Source organism: Heterocephalus glaber, unplaced genomic scaffold (assembly GCF_053883595.1).
Source record: "Heterocephalus glaber isolate CG9 unplaced genomic scaffold, H.glaber_assembly_v1.0 deba00001479, whole genome shotgun sequence".
Taxonomy (NCBI): Eukaryota; Metazoa; Chordata; class Mammalia; order Rodentia; family Bathyergidae; genus Heterocephalus; species Heterocephalus glaber.
This window is the reverse complement of record NW_028258316.1, coordinates 12,538,819-12,552,761: the sequence shown is the minus strand read 5'-3', so window position 1 is coordinate 12,552,761 and position 13,943 is coordinate 12,538,819. Positions and strand designations below refer to the sequence as shown.

General features: G+C 43.1%; 1 pseudogene; it reads right to left on the bottom strand.

Annotated features, from left to right (window-relative positions):
• Positions 1 to 12,909: 12,909 nt before the first annotated feature.
• Positions 12,910 to 13,863, bottom strand: LOC101719597 (transmembrane protein 248 pseudogene; annotated as a pseudogene).
• Between the last annotated feature and the right edge of the window lie 80 nt (positions 13,864 to 13,943).

Here is a 13,943-nt window from a genome sequence, read left to right as displayed (position 1 = left end):
TACCCTTAGAGTGATGGAAATTAGGCACATAACTATTTTTTTCTCAAAGAGAGTAGGTCTTTTACAAATTGAGCTTAGAAGGCTTTCTCTAAAAGGTCAGGACAATGGTCCAGATAGTACAGATACATATCCTAAGTGATGAACAGAAACTTTATTGGTCCTTGAAACATCAGCTAGGTGGGAGGCATACAAATGGTAGAGCTGTCACGAATTTTCATGTAGTAATATGGTCAGTGAGTGGTTCCTTCTGATGAGGGGATTCAGCCTCTCTAGATGTGGGCTAACAAAAGGCCAGGCAGGATGTCAGAATCTAGGCCACAGAACTAATTTAATAGGACTTCAGTGCAGTTTCATCTAAGTACACAATATATGACTGTAAAATGAAGAAATGTACTTGCCAGCCTACCTACCTAAATGCAGTGTCCTATGTTTCCTTGTGAAATGGCAAAATTTCTTCTTTAGTCCTTAGGAAATTGCCTCTACTTAAAGCAAAGCTTCTTTAACTACATTGTTATATGGTGATTACAGTGACAGATATTTCTGTACTATTTCCCTTATGTCTAGTGTTTGTTATGAACGTGTAAATCCTAGTTTAAGAATTCAGTATTGATCATGTGCCACTAAGATGGTAATATGTAGTGATAGAGGCCTCTCTAAGCTACTTTGCTTTGGAAGTGCCGTCTGGCCAGACTAAGGTCTGTTTTACTTTCCAACTTGTCCGGTGTGTTCCTTCCTGGGTGTTCTTCACTGCAGTCAGCTCCTCAGAGCATTTGGTAAGGTCCTCGGTCTTACATTTTGGAGGCCCCAGTGAGATCCCCGGGCAGGAACTCCGGTTCAGCCGAGACTCTGTGGCAGGATCCAGCAGGAGGCTCTCAGGCGCAGATCTCAGAAAACCTCCGGAGGTAAATTTTTGGCTGGTTGCAACCCTTTGTTAAGTCAGGAGTGAGGTGGCTGATGGGCCGGTAAGCCTCCCCTGACCCCAAGGTTCCTGACGAGGAACAAGGGAAGATTTAGTTTCATTTCTGTTGTGGCACCTGTTCATCTTGTCATTCATACGTTAGTGTCCTGTCCATTGTGTGTTTAATTTTGTATTTCTTTCCAAGCCATCAGGGCAGAGATGGGAGGATCCTGCTCCAAGAATACCTCATTGGATTGTTTTCTCACTAACTTTACATTGGCTTTTTCCCCTGAACAGTAGGACGAATATGGGGTTAAATTCTCTCGTGGAAAACTTCGTTCCCTATGTCAATTGGAATGGCCAGCTTTCAGAGTTGGATGGCCAGCTGAGGGCTCTTTTGACCCAAGCCTCTGTCAGGCTGTATGGAAAAAGGTCACCGGTCACCCTAGTCATCCTGATCAGTTCCCATATATAAATATTTGGGTCCAGGCTTATGAAGAGCCTCCAGCTTGGCTGCAGTGCTGTTCCCTGAGGACAGTCACTCGCATTCTCATTATGGCACCAAGGGGACCCCAAGAGGTCAAAACTCGGGCTCCCAAGCTGGTGCTCTCACAAGATCCTGATACCTTAGATCCCTTTATAAGACCTCCACCCTATGTGGAGCCTTCCTCCTCCTCTGATAAAGCCGGCCCCAGATCTCGAAACCCTTTCTACCCTCCTCTTCCTGAAGAGGAAAAATCTCCAGATTCTGTAACCTCCCCCTCCCACACACAAACAGGGGCCACTTATGGTCTCAATGGAGCTCCCACTGAAGGGGCTGGTTTGGTACCTCTTTTACCTCTTCGGGAAATAGAGCAGGGTCATTATGTCTATATCCCTTTTTCCACCAGTGACTTGTACAATTGGAAACATCAAAATCCCCATTTTTCAGAAAAGCCCCAGGCTTTGATCTCCCTCCTAGAATCTGTTTTTCATACCCATGACCCTACCTGGGATGATTGTCAACAACTTCTTCAAGCCCTTTTCACCTCTGAGGAGAGAGAGAGGATCCAAGGGCAAGCCATAAAATCAGTATTGGGAGGAACAGAGGGCCCACTCGATGAGCAACAATGAGCCCATATCGAGGTGCAACTTCCATCCACCCATCCCCCATGGCAAGCTAATTCCTCAGGCTGGAGAGAAGCTCTCCAAAACTACCATCAGCATCTCCTAGCTGGCTTGAGGGGAGCCGCTCAAAAGCCTACCAATTTGAGCAAGGTAAGTGAGGTCCTTCAAGGACCTGAGGAATCCCCTTCTGCCTTTCTGGAGCATCTGTTGGAAGCATACCGTACGTATACTCCAATTGACCCAGATGCCCCTGCAAACCAACAGGCAATTAATTGGGCTTTTGTCACTCAGTTGGCCCCAGATATTAGGAAGAAATTGCAGTGGATGAAGGGATTTGAGGGAGAAAATAGGGAAAAATTGATGAGTGTGACAATGAAGGTGTTTAATAACAAGGATCCTTTTGATGACAGAATGGCTAAAAAGATTTAAAAAAGCAAATATTGCAGCCTTAGCAGATGGAGGTTTTATCCAAAAGGAATATAGAGAAAATAAAAAAGAGGATAAAAGTAAAGTATGGCCCTTGTTAGAGAAGGATCAATGTGCATATTGCAAAGAGAAGGGCGCCATTATAAAAGGGATTATGAGAAGTTGAAAAGAACGAGAGAGAAAGAGACTAAGAAAGAGACAGGGTTCTTCTAGTAGATAAAAAAGATTGACAAGGCCAAGGTGGGGATCTCCAAACACATCCACCGACTCCAGGAAGCCAGCATCTTGATCCCTTGCCAGTCAGCCTGGAATACACCCATGCTTCCCATGAAAAAGCCTGGCACCTCAGACTTCAGACTGGTACAGGATTTGCGGGAGGTAAACAGCTGGGTGGAGACCGTCCACCCAACAGTACCAAACCCCTATACTCTGTTGAGTCTCATCCCTCCTGCTCATGTGTGGTACTCAGTATTAGACCTCAAAGATGCATTTTTCAGCCTGCCTCTAGCACCAGTGAGCCAGCCCCTCTTTGCCTTCAAATGGACGGACCCAGACACTGGGACTACCAGACAGCTGACATGGACCCGGCTGCCACAGGGATTCAAAAACTCCCCCACTCTGTTCGGGGAAGCTCTCAGCAAAGATTTACAAGAGGTAAGGAAAGAGTTTCCCCAGGTGACTATTCTTCAGTATGTTGATGAACTCCTGGTGGCAACTTCAACTGATAAAGAATGCATTGCAACCACTGAGGGCCTCCTGAAAGCCCTCCAGGAACTGGGATATCGGGTGTCTTGGAAGAAAGCTCAGCTCTGCCAGACCAAGGTAACCTACTTGGGCTATATTCTTGAAAAGGGAAAGAGGAGGCTGGCAGAATCGAGAGTATCCACAATTCTCCAGATTCCAGAGCCAGGCCCAAAGAAACAGGTGCGAGAATTCCTAGGGGCAGTTGGCTATTGCAGAATTTGGATTCCTGGCTTTGCTGAGATTGCCAAACCCCTGCATGAAGCCACTGTGGGAGGAAATACACCCCTCAAATGGACGGAGGCTTGCCAGCAGGCATTTCAATTGCTTAAGACTGCGCTTACATCGGCACCAGCCCTGGAATTGCCAGAATTAAACAAGTCCTTCACCCTGTATGTAGCAGAGAAAAATGGGGTAGCTAAGGGAGTGATTACTCAGCTTTTGGGGCCATGGAAGTGACCTGTGGCATACCTCTCAAAGAAGCTCGACCCAGTGGCCCGAGGGTGGCCTACTTGTCTGAGAGCAGTAGCAGCAGCAGCTGCTTTAACCTGAGAGGCTGACAAATTGACCTTTGGACAGGATTTGACTTTGATCACTCCCCATGCCATTGAGCCCTTGTTGAATAGCTCACCTAGCAAATGGCTGTCTAATGCCAGACTGTTACAATATCAAGGACTCCTATTAGAACAGCCACACATTAAGTTTGCCACCACCACTAGCCTCAATCCGGCTACTCTACTCCTGGGGCTACTCTACTTCCGGAATCTGACGAACAAATGCCCATCCATGATTGCCTCGAGACTCTTGAAAACTTGAGGGGAAGACGTCCGGACTTGATGGACCAGACCCTCCCTCTAGCAGAGGTAACATTCTATACTGATGGGTGCAGTTTCGTTCGTGATGGTGTATGGTATGCTAGAGTGGCAGTGGTCAACAAGGACCAACAGGTGGAATGGGAGCAGGGGCTACCTCAAGGGACATCAGCACAGAGGGCTGAGCTGATTGCTTTGACTAAGGCTCTGGAATTGGAAAAAGGAAAAAGGATAAATATATTCACTGATAGCCATTATGCTTTTGCCACTACCCATGTACACAGGGAGATTTATCAAAATAGAGGGCTGTTGACCTCTGAAGGAAAGGAAATTAAAAACAAGACTGAGATATTGGCATTGCTACAAGCCATCTGGATGCCCCAAGAGGTTGCCATCATCCATTGCCATGGGCACCAAAAGGGGTCTAGCCCCCAAATAACTGGTAATAATGCTGCTGATCAAGCAGCAAAACAAGCTGCCCAAAAATCAGGGGGAAAGCAACTGGTTCTGCTACCCACACCAGTACTCCCAGAAAAACCTGAATACACAGATAAAGAGGTGGCAGAAATGAACGGGAAGCACTGGACTCAAGGAAAACATGCGTGGTGGACGATACATGATGGAAAGGTGGTACTCCCCGCCTCTGTAGTAGACACGTTGTTGCGCGAACTACATGAGTCCACCCACCTCGGAGAGAAAAGGATGATGGCTGCCCTGCGACCCCATTTTGTCAGCAAGGGGTTGGCCCAAAAGGCCCAGGACATGGTGAAATGGTGTCCCACCTGCCTCAAGGTAAATGCAAATCAGGTAACCGCCCCCCCCCGGGGGGTCTGACACAGAGGATTAACTCCAGGAGAACATTGGGAATTGGACTTTACTGAAATGAAGCCTGGCATGTATGGGTACAAATACCTGCTAGTTTTTGTGGATACCTTTTCAGGATGGATAGAAGCATACCCCACTAAGAGGGAGACAGCTGAAGTAACAGTTAAAAAGCTCCTGACAGAAATAGTTCCCCATTTTGGTTTGCCCTTAGCTCTGGGGTCCCACAATGGTTCAGCCTTCATGGCCAAGATATTTAAATTAATTAGTAATATCCTTGGAATAAAGTGGAATCTACACTGTGCCTATAGGCCTCAAAGTTCAGGACAGGTAGAAAGAACAAATTGAACTTTAAAGGAGATTCTGACTAAATTATGCTTGGAGACTGAACTAGGTTGGGTAGAGCTTCTCCCTTTTGCCCTCCTCCAAACGAGGTGCACTCCCAAGCCTCCCCTCAATCTGTCCCCCTTCCAGATTGTTTATGGGCAATCTCCCCCAATCATTCCATTAGTAGATGTACAGTTAAAGGAAAAGTTTTCCCACCTTTGACTCCTAAAATCCTTAAAAGCAGTTCATCAGCTTCAGTCAGAGCTACATGAGACATTACAAAAGGAAATGACTAGTCCAAATGAAAAACCTTTACAACCTTTACCCTATAAGCCGGGAGATTTGGTTTTTATTCACAGGTTTGAGTCCAAGACCCTGGAACCTCATTGGAAGGGACTGGTTCCTGTTGTCCTGTCAACTCCCTTGATGGTGAAGGTGGCTGGACATTCTGCCTGGATACATCACAACCATCTAAAAATAGGACCCCCCACGGATGTCAAAAAGGACAAATGGAAGGTTTTCAGCCAACCAGGCAACCAAAAGTTAAGATTGGAGTGGGTTGGAGATGTTTCGCCTTCATGATAATATTCTCTGGGACACTGGCAGTATTGCCCCCAAGAGGACTAGATCACACAAAAAACGTATGGATTCAATTGGCAAACTTGCTTAATTTGTCTAAATTCTGTCTAAATGTTGATGTAAATTTCCATCATGTATTGGTGATATGCCCCATGTCATAAACCTAAGAATGCTGTCAAATTATATACACCCAGGGTAATTATGTCAAATAATACCCAATGTGCTATGTATGAAAATTGTACAACCAAATGTCTGAGGATAAAATGGTCAGAAGGAATGCCCTGCCATATAAAACAAAAAAAATTGTGTATAACGATTGCCATATCTCCCTGCCAATAGGATGGTTTTATACCTGTGAAGGAATAACTTTCAATTATATCCCAGCCAATTTAACCAAGACCTGTTGCTGCTTGAGTCATCTAGCTGTGGTTCTACCAGATAGAACTGATTTGATTATGCCAAACAGGGCACGGGGATTTAGCTCAGTGGTTCCAGCGCCGGCCTCGCAAGCGCAAGGTCCCGAGTTTGATTCCCTGCATGAAAAAAGACAAAAAAAATAAGTGATTATGCCAAACAGAACTAAATGTTGGTCACCCTATACTGCACCAGGATGTGATGATGATGTAGGTCTGTTGACAGATGCTGAAGTAATAACTATGTTAGCATCTTTTGTTGCCTTGCCTTCTATAGGAGTCCATGCTGAAAAGGCAGCATGGAAATTAGCATGCAAGGTGGTCAAAGGGTTAAATGCTACCTCATCAGCCTTGGCATTAATTAACCAAGAGTTACAAGAACAGAGACAGGCAATCTTAGATAATAGGGCAGCAATAGACTATTTGTTGCTCTTCCACCACCAAGGTTGTGAGAAAATAAGATATATGTGTTGTTTCAATCTTGCTGACAATAGTCCAAAAATCAAAGAAAAGGTAAAACAATTGGAAGACCTGGCTCAAAGGGTACATAATGAAGATGGCTGGGACTTGTTCCAATGGCTAGCTAAATGGTTGCCCAACCTACAATGGTTAAAACAACTTTTTCTCGTCATTATAGTTGTGTGTATATGCTTACTATTGTCATGCTGTTGCATACAATGGATGCCTACGTTTATACGTAAGATTACTTAAGTTGTAAAATCAGTGGGGAATGTGGGACTGCATAACTCTGTAGTCATAAAACTCCCCTAGCCCCAACTGTGAATGTGAGTAAATAGATAAAGATGCTTATTAGTTCTGGAACACTAGATAAGATCTGTATCAGCCATAAGGTCCCAAAGTAAATTACTCAACTCTTTGTTCAAAACTGATGTTCCGGACACCACTATCTATAGAACAATCTACAAACATCTGCTGACCATCAGTATGTGTCAGCTGACCACTAACCTTTGTTCCTCTTCTGTAAATTTCGCCTGTTAACTTCCCCTGCAACCCCCTATAAAAAGAGCCTCAGACTCTGGAGTAGTCACCTCTCTAAGCTACTTTGCTTTGGGAGTGCCGTCTGGCCAGACTAAGGTCTGTTTTACTTTCAAAAAAAAAATGTAGTGATAGAGGCACTCAAAATTCTGTTTGTGTGAATCAAACAGACTTGCAAACCTCTTGAATATTTTTCAAGATTCAGTAATGTTTCTACCCACTTTACTAGAAATTTTACTTTAATCTTCATAAGACTATTGAACTAACACAAACAAAATGACATAATTCACATATGCATGGTAAAGATGTGTGTACATGTAGGAAGTTGTGCTGTGTATGTCCATGTGTATGGGATTTGATCTCATTTTAAATAACAGTGCTCAAAGAAACACTTTACATTTTTGAGGCCTGACAGGAAACTAACAATCTTGTTAAGCAACCTTGTGGAGAATCTTCCTGGAACATGAGTCTTACATGCAAGCTTCATGTTGGGGCTGGTATATGTCATTCTTCAGCCCTCAGGTAGCATAGTGTCCTCAGGGAGATGAGATTCATGGATGGCACCCAGAGAAAAAAGAATTACATTGTCTTATAACACTAGGTAGAGGTGTTTGTGAATTTTAGCACAAGAACATATTCCATTGGTTGCTTAATTCTTTAATATTTATGGAATGCCTTACTGTATGCCACTACATCACAATAAAGAGACCAAATACACCCTTCCTATATCCTTGGGCTATTTATATTCCAAAAGAGATAGAACAGGAAGAGATAGAAAATTGAGTCAACCTTATGCAGAAGGGACAAATTAGTCAGATTATTCATTTAAAGCTCCTCCAGTGGAGATACTTTGCCAATCCAAGCTCAATGACCAGGTCTTGACATGCTAAGGCAACTGGAGTTTGTGGAGAGATGAGGCAAGCCTTTAGATTCCAGGAGCAGCACAGGAGCCCAGCGCCCAGCAGGAGTGTGATAGAAAAGCAGTGTAAAAGGAAATATCAGCCTTTGCTGCCCTCCTTGCTATGCCCAGTGCTATCTCCCCAAGGCCTCTGGCTGTGACAGTATTTTAACAATATCTCTGAGTCTCTGAGCTTTATTGGCCTAAAGAAAGTAGTGTCTTACATGTAGCTCAACCTGTCTAGCTTGCACTCAGAAAGCTGCATTCACCATCTCTTGATCAGCCGGAGCACCTGAAGCATACAGAGGCAGAGCCAGAGGGTGAGGAGGACTGGAGGTGATGCATGTGAGTATGTAAGGACTGTTAGTCTAGTGTTAGTGCAGGCGTAAAGATTAGTCTCAGATCACCTATTTGGGTGGACTATCATCTGGGAAGACTTGCTGGATGCAGATTTCTTCACTAGGAGTTCTCTAAGTGCAGTGTAATGTCCACTGGTAGCTCTACAATCAGCTGTGGAGTTAGAGCCACCCCCTGTTCCAGCTTTAGCCTCAACACCAGAGCTAGAGTCAATTCCAGGCTGGAGTTAGTATCAGCTCTACACCAGCTCCCTAGATAAATCCATTTCTAGAACTGATGGCTATGCTGCCAGCTCTAATTGAAGCTAACACCAGTTTCAATCTAGAACCTGGGCCAGCATCAGGTATAGCATTAGCTATGGAGTGAAAGGTAGACATCTCCAGAGCTAGTCTAGAGACATCTCTATAAATGTATTCATGTACTGCTAAAGCAAAGTGATTAGGTTTCTTCTGGGTCACACTGACTGGGAAAGAACTCAAGGGAGCCCATTGAAGTAATCTCCCTGCTTTGTGCATTGGTATGTATTTGCCAAAATTGATAGGCTGGCTTGTTAATTTCTGAGCATATTGTTGTATGTAATAATATAATGTGATTTTAAAAATAAAAAATAGACTTTAATTTCACTTCATCTTTATGAGGTAAAAACCAGTCAAGAGTAATTTTATAATACAAAAAAATGAGATTTACATTTAGAGGAAATGATGAAAGGAGCACTATGGAGGACAAGTTACAGCACTGTTCCATAGTTGATCAAATATCTACTTGGGCACTTCATGCATACTGTTTGTGTATGTTATACATCCATTAACAAATATTTAGTTTGAGTACAGCATCATTTGATTCTGCCCTTGACGTACTCACATACTATCTTCCATCTTCCTTCAGTAGAAAATAAATAGGCTAAATTTTATGTGTTCAAGTCCATTGATGTAGAAACTTTATTCCTTTGTGACTGCATGTATAAGATATATACTGTATGTATCTTCACACACACACATTTTGGTATGATTGGGCAGCCGTACCAAAATGCATGGAAGAGTGCACTAAGAGAAACTCATATATCCATAATTCTGGGGGCAGAAATCTGATACTAATTTTTCAGCTAATTTAGTTTCTTGGCGGAGGCTCTTTCCCTGGCCTGCAGATAGTTCACTTCTGTCTAAGTCCTCATATAGTGAAAAGAAATAGAGAAGGAGAGGTGGGAGCAACTGGTGTCTGTTCTTGAAAGGACATGAATCATGGGATCCGGGCCCTTGATTTCATTTAACATTAAGTAGCTCATTGGTGATCCTGTCTGCAAATACAACCATACTGTGTATTAAGATTTCACCATATTAATTCAAGACCAGGGAACAAAAATTCAGTCTATATAATGCATGTATGTATAAATTGTTCTCATTTCTGTGTTGTGTTTCATTGTTTCAGTCTTGTTTTGCTTCCATGAATATATTTCTTTAATTCATCTGCAATGTGGCATATGATTGCTCTCCAAAATTCCTTGTGTGAAATACCACAATTAGTTGTTGAATTTAATCCTCCTCTTTTCCTGCTATTATGAACAATGCTGCTATGAACCTATTTATTTATTTCTCTATTTGTATGTGTGAGAGAAATCTTTATGAATTGGAATTGTGTGGTACACAGCAATACACAATTTCAACTGTAAATCCTGTCACATGCTTTCTCAATTAAAAGTGATGAAGATTTCAGTTATTCACTCACTGTCAGAAAACATTCCTAAAATTAATTTTTCTACTCTTGGTACAAATGGAAACTTATTGAGGTTTTAACTTGACTCTCTATGAGTATTATTATTATTATTATTATTATTATTATTTTAAAATCTTGATGTTTTATTCTGTAAAGCACATATGCACATATTCCAAACACAGAAATTAATCAGGGAGTGAATGCCATAACAGATAAGCTACTGACCATCATGCAGCAAGGTTAAGTGGAATGGATCCGCTGGCCCTCGTAACCCCAGGGTGCCTGCAGGAGGGTTGAAGAACCAAGATGCTGAATCCCTACACACAGCTGAAGACAATGCAACCAAAATGGCAGGTTCCTAACGATGCAAGAAAGTTACAAACAGAATCAAAATTGATTCAAGTCATACAGTGAAAGGACAAAAGGAAAAAGGAAAGAGATCAATATGATCTGAAACAACCATTTTAATAGTTTTGTTGCTGACGTTTCATTGGCCCTCCAGTCCCAGGTGCCTTCGGACGAGCCTGTGCATGGTGGGGCCACCCCTGAACGGTAAACCGGCCCCTCTGGAGGCACAGCTACAGACTGGGCCTGCACACACGGGCCAGCAGTAACAGGTGCCTTGCACTTCCTGGGGTGCTGTGGAGGCCTCTTCTAGAGCCATGGCCTCCCCGTTCCCCACCTTCCTTCACACACCTGCTTGGCTCTGTGTTCCCTTAAGATCTTTGAGAATTACCTGCTGCAGTGAATGTTGGGTTTTAACCTGTGCGTCCTGGCCTCAGGACAACTCATACTGTCCTGGCAGTTTTGGCATGTTCTCATGCCTAACAGTGTTTCTCCCCTGGCTACAGATTCCAGCCATTCCCTGTAATTAAAACAGGGTCAATTAATACCTGCAATGAGCTGGATTGAATAAACCAGTGAAACTGATTTTTTAACTTGTCTTTTGCCTGTTATATTACTGTGCTAATTATGACTATCTAACTCCACTTCACTGGGACTTTACTAATTCAATAGCAGCTTAATCTAAAGTTTGATGGTTCTAAGAATATTGACATTTCTAAATGCCAAGCCAAATGGCTCTTTCTGAATCTTGTCTCATAAGGGTTTCAAAGTCTCTAAAGAGAAAACTAAAATAACAAGTTAACCATACATCATGTAAGCAACTCGTATCATACCAAAATGAACAAGAAACAAAAACTGGTTAGACAAGTATGATCACTGCACTTGAAATATACTAAGAAGAAAAGATGGAATACTAACATATCAAGTAATTATGGTGATTATTTTAACAATCCTCAATAAAAGCCCACAATTGTTTTCCATTCAAGAATGCCTGGGGTAAAATGTTCCAGACCAACAAATTTCAGACTGTGGGAACTCTTAATTTAGAGCAGACAGACTACAGGGCCACAGTGCTGACAGTCACGACCAAGGTCTTATCTGCCCTCCTGCTGTAACTCTGAGTGAGAGAACACAGACAACGTTAACAACAATGACTTATTAAAGCAAAGAGCTGTCAAGAGAAACAAGTAACAAGAAATGACTGGAATAGATAATGTACAAATAAAAATGAAGGAAGATTAGAGGGCAAAGGGACTGAGAAGCTAGATGACCAAAATGTTCTAAGAAAAATTCTTTTGATTGTCCTTGATAAACAGCAAATCCAAATTCCATTCCTTCAGATTTTACAGGCCTTGTCTTCCTAGTGTTACAGATCTAGTAGATGCCATCTTTCTTTCGAAGATGTTAGTAGCATAAAAATAAAAGGAAAAGTTCTTTAAAAAAGAAAAGGGGCCAGGGATTTAGCTCAGTGGTTCCAGCACCTCCCTCGAAAGCACAAGGTCCTGAGTTTGATCCCCGGTACCAAAGAAAAGAAAAGAAATTTTATCTCCTTTTCAAAAAAGGGAAAGAAACCCTTTCATGACTATTAAACCAAGTCTTCATTCTTTCTTTCCACACTGCCATGTGCATAATGGAAAGTAGGAACGTTAACTGCCTCTTCGACCTAGGGCCATTTACTTAATGTCTAGGCCCTTGGGAGTGAGGGAGCTGCTTTAAATTTTACAATAGAGGGGAGAGAGAGGGGAAAGAAAAGAACATTCTGTGCCAACTCAAGCAAGACTGAGTTCCTCACCGTCAGCATGGAAAATGAAACTTAGATCGTTACCATCTAGGTGACTTTTAAATATTTAACTTTTTACTCAGGAGAAGAGCACAAGTCTGTCCTAACTAGAGTAGTATTAAAATGTGATTATTTTAATTTTTCTTTAAAAAAAAGACTTAGGTATGTTTCCTGGCAAGCAAAATGAAGAAAAGGGTATTGCTGTTGTTACTGTGATTAAATTTAAGACACAGACACATAAAATCCACAAAATGGATTGGTGGCTTTGGAAATGCAGCATCATATCAAAGGTGCAGACTGTTTCAAACATCTTGCATGTATTGGGCTGAAACAAGAACCAAAGCAAACCTCAACCCCACCAGTGAGGAATCACACTGTGCCCCTGGTGAAAACATGACCTGCTCTATGATGCGAGACCCTCACATCCCCTCTTAGTGTTATTCAGAAGGCTCCCAGGTCTAGGGGTGAGGTCAAAGGGTTCTGGCTGCACCCAGTGGAAAGCACGTGTATCACTGGACCAACTTCTGAGTAGGTTTTTATAAATATGTATAAATCAGTTACAGGCACTTGAAATGTCTTTGACTAGAATAACCCAACACTGCAAGATCATGTGTTTGGAGTGGCCAGGCCCTGGCTTGAGTCAGCAGGCAATGATGATGGTTATTTCAGTCTCTCTCCAAAGACGGAGAGGTGTGGGATTAGGTGTCAGCCAAAGCCACCTTCTCAGGGTAAAATTCAGGATTGCTCTGATGCAGTTTGCTGGGTCTGCCTTTGATCACAGCTTAGCAAAACATTGTTATAGAGGAAGTAGCTGGTGTGCATGAGGTGCAAATCTATCAATGAATGGTCATCGTGTGGAACAATAACTGTAAGCTTGGGATCCAATGCATGATAGACTTTCCCAATGGCCCCTTGTAACACCAGAAAGGATTGTAGTCTTGTGTGTATTTTGTGTTGGCATCTCAGGCAGTTGTGAAGATCTTGTACCAGAGTGTGGCATTGCTGTACATGTCAGGAACACAGTGTGGAGGCTTTACAGTGACAGGGAAGACATTGGGGTTGGCCATGAGCGTCATGCAGGCTGTAAACACTACCTGCTCACAATGGCCATGAAGAGCACAGTTGTCCGAGCTCCAAGCAGTAGGCAGGGTAAAGGTAATGTTTATCTCCTCGTGGGCTTCCCTGCCTGAAAGTCCAATCTGATGCCCCAAAATGGTCAAGTACAGATGGCTGACGTTGCTGGAGAAGCCTCCGAAGGGCTTGAGGGGTCGAGGGTGAGGGTGATTGCAACTGAGATGTTCACCAGGCCCGAGTACTCCAGAGCCTGGGGGGACTGTGTGGATGCTCTGGCCTGCCCACTGGTCACTGTGCTCTCTGAAGCTGTGCTGTCAATTGAGAGATGCTTTAATGTTTCATTTTCTGATACTCACAAGTCCAAGTCATTAAATCGCAGCAGAAAGGTATTCTAATCCTCTGCAATTTCAGGTGACTTAATCTCCTTGATTTTAAAAAAATAACCCAGGGTCAGGAAGGCTATGGCCATGGCACTGACGCTGATCATAAAGACCACCAGAGGTGGCCGGCTGCTGATGTACAGCTTCAGGTTCTCCAGGCCGTTGATGCTGAACATTATTCTGATCAGCTCCACCCCGCCCGGCATGCAGCAGCTCCTGGCACCCAGCCTGGCCACCCTGCTGCTCCACAGATGCCCGCAGTCTCTATGAGTATTATT